This window comes from Mus caroli, chromosome 16 (genome assembly GCF_900094665.2).
Source record: "Mus caroli chromosome 16, CAROLI_EIJ_v1.1, whole genome shotgun sequence".
NCBI lineage: Eukaryota > Metazoa > Chordata > Mammalia > Rodentia > Muridae > Mus > Mus caroli.
This window is the reverse complement of record NC_034585.1, coordinates 45,182,654-45,186,394: the sequence shown is the minus strand read 5'-3', so window position 1 is coordinate 45,186,394 and position 3,741 is coordinate 45,182,654.

Here is a 3,741-nt window from a genome sequence, read left to right as displayed (position 1 = left end):
GAGTACACTGTAGCTGTCTTCAGATACACCAGAGGAGGGCATCAGATCCCATTACAGATGTTTGTGAGCCACCATGTGGTTGCTGGGAATTGAACTCAGGACCTCTGGAAGAGCAGTCAGTGCTCTTAACCACCGAGCTGTCTCTCCAGCCTAACTCTTCCATTTTTCACTGGAGCTGGGAAGGAGATATTCAGCTTCATCTCCACACAGGCATCAGCTCAGGAGGTGCCATGAGAAAGATCATGGTTTTGGTTTTTTTTGTCTTGTTTTTAAAGAGGGTTTCATGTAGCTCAGGCTAACCTGTTCTGCTATGTAGTCAAGGATGGTTTTAACCTCTGATCTTCCCACCACTGTCTCCCAAGTGCTGGGATTAGAGGTGTGAGACATCATACTCAGCTTCTATAACGATGTTTGGATCAACCATGAGACACATACAAGACAGTTGTATCACCTGTGATTTTGTTGAAGTTGATACATTGTTCATTCTCAATGGAAGTGTAGTAACCGGGGGCTGGAGAGATGGCTCAGTGGTTAAGAGCACTGACTGCTCTTCCAGAGGTCCTGAGTTCAATTCCCAGCAAACCACATGGTGGCTCACAACCATCTCTAATGGAATCCGATGTTCTCTTCTGGAGTGATGTTCTCTTCTGGTGTCTGAAAACCAGCTACAGTGTACTGATATAAATATAATAAGTACATCATTAAAAAAAAAAGAAAGAAAGTAAGGTACTCATCGTATAACACAGTGCTATGCCCTAGCAGTGCTCGTGGTGATGGTGTTGTCAAGCTCCCGTGCTTTCAGTCTCATCAAAGTGTGATTGATGCAGGCTGTCCCAGATGGTAAACCGTGGTTCATAATGTCAGTGTGGTATCACCTATGCATCTGCTGTATTAGCCATACTTTTTTACTCTTATTTTATGATGTATGCCTTTCACTTACAAAACACCTGACAAGTCAGCCCCAGGCAGGCCTTTTAGGAGGTATTCCAGAAAACATTGTTATTACGGGGATGACAACTCCGAGTGTGTTTCTGCCCCTGGGGCCCTCCAGCAGGACAAGATGTGGACAGTGATATTGATTATTCTGACCCCGTGAGAGCCTTGGCTGATGTGTGCTTGTTTGTAGTTTAGCTTTGAACAAACAACTTTTGAGAAATAGAAAAAAAGGGAGAAAGGAATGTAGAAACATTTGTAGAAAGATAAACAGAGGTGTATGTGTGTGGCAGACAGCACATATACACTTGTAATAATAGCCAGTCATGGTGGCTCTAGAATGGCTGGCACAAACCTCAGTTAGGCCAACGTGATAACAACTACACTTTGGAAACACTGAGACACAAACCATAGAGATAGTTCTTCTGTTCCCTTCTCTTCCTTCTCCCGGGGAGTGGGGGCAGGGGTGGGGTGGGGGAGCAGGGGTGGAGTGGGGGACTTGTTTGAAGTTGGACCTTTTATATGTGGAAGTGTCCTGGAAATCTGCCCCATATTCATTCATTCATTCATTCATTCATTCAGTTTCCCCTCCCTCCCTTTCCTTCCCTTCTGTCTGTCTGCCTCCCCTCTCTCCTTTCCCTGTCCTCCTCTGTCTGTCTGTCTCCCCTCCCTTTCTGTCCCTCCATCTGTGTGTGTTCATGAATGTGCACATGCATGAACTTGCACGCCCGTTGTGGGGTGGGTCTGATTAGTGAATTCAGAGCTTCACACATTCTCAGCACCCTCTCCCACTGGTGCACTTCTAGCCAGAATGCTGCTTTCAGATTAAAAGGAATGGATCCCTATGCCCAGTTCATGTGGGTTTCCCAGACTTGTTAAGCAGCAGATGACTAGAGGACAAACTTGGCACACTGCCTTAGCCATGGTCTGGGTGTTAGCTATTCAAGTAGAGCAGAGGAGAACCAACAGAGGAAGAAGATGTGAGGCTTTAGTGCCTTCAGGTGAAGCTCAGATCAATGTCAGGGACAAGGAGTCCTAAGTGACCACTTCCTGTCTTTGGTTATCACTGCAACGATCATTTACAACCTTTTGATAACAAGGACATCTTCCTTTGTCCCCTCAACACTTATTTTGCTTGTCTCCACTGTGTCTTTTGGTCTGATCTATTTCTTCTTTCATTAAGTGTTTATTGAATGCTGTCATGATTAACCAGGCATGACAGGTGCAGGTGATGTTACAATGAACAGATAGAAAGACTCATGATGGAAGTTGTATCCTAGTGCAAAGAGGCTGAAATAAGAAAACTTATAAACTATAACATAGTATAGAAAAACTGGGCAAGGCAAGGGATTCAGAGACACTATGAAAGGGCTGCATAAGGATACCTGCACTGGCTGGTTTTATGTGTCAACTTGACACAAGCTGGAGTTATCACAGAGAAACGAGCCTCCCTTGAGGAAATGTCTCCATGAGATCCAGCTGTAAGACATTTTCTCAATTAGTGATGAAGGGTGGGAGAGCCCATTGTGGGCAGTGCCGTTCCTGGACTGGTAGTCCTGGGTTCTGTGTAAACATAAGCCAATAAGCAGCACCCTCCATGGATGGCCTCTGCATCAGCTCCTGCCTCCAAGTTCCTGCCCTATGTGAGTTCCTGTCCTGACTTCATTTGGTGATGAACAGCAATGTGGAAGTATAAGCTGAATAAACCCTTTCCTCCCCAACTTGCTTCTTGTTCATGATGCTTTGTGCAGGAATAGAAATCCTAACTGAGACAAATAGGGAAACCAAAGCAAAAACGGAAGGAAATAAATGGGCTTTTCCTTTAAATGTCGATGGCAAAACTGAGTTGTTAAGCTCTTGAATGTGTTGGATATGGTGATTATGAAGGTTTACAAACGCTATGCTACAACTATTTTGTGCATGGGAAAATTCCGAGTCACGAGTCACAGAACTGAAATGTTCTTTTTTTTTTTTTTTTCCCCAAGTCTTCTCCTGTCGCTCACTGAGAAGGCTGACATGGAGTCTTTGGGTCTGATGAAACAGCAGTTCCCAGGGCCGCAGGGAACATTCTCCGATGCTTGGCCCTGTTTTGTTGCAATGATAACATGAAGAATACATCCAGCTCTTCCGGGGCTCCAAGCAAAGTTGAACTGTCTATAATTTACAATGTCATCACAACTTCTCATTAAAAATGAACAGAACTTCTGCCCTTTTCAAGTGCATATGTTCTGTCTCCCAGTGTTTCTTAGTGGAAGCTAAAGGTCTGGCAGTGTGGGCTCAGTTCCTAAGAACTTGAAGCTGCATGCTAATTAGCTTTTCCTAGCCAAAGCACATTCTACTGTTTTCTTACCACGTTTTAACTTCCTACTCCTCTCTTGGTACGTAAAGCGCATGTTGAACCAGATATGGTGGCACATGCATTTAATCCCAGCTTGGGAGACAGAGGCAGGTGACCTCTGTGATTTCAAGGCCAGCATGGTCTACACAGAGAGCTCTAGGACAGCTGGACTACATAAAGAGACACTCTCAAAAAACAATAAGACAAAACAACCCCCCCAAAAACAAAACTATAAAACATAATAAAACAACCCAAAATTAACAGAGAGAGAGGAGAGAGAGAGAGAATATGTTGAATATGTTACAATGGTTTGACATGATCTGCTTAGCCATATTGAATTGTGAATTATGTCACATTAAAAACAGAAGGCAGTCAGCCTCCAAACGCTGACACCATTGCATACACTAGCAAGATTTTGCTGAAAGAACCCAGATATAGCTGTCTCTTGTGAGACTATGCCGGGGCCTAGC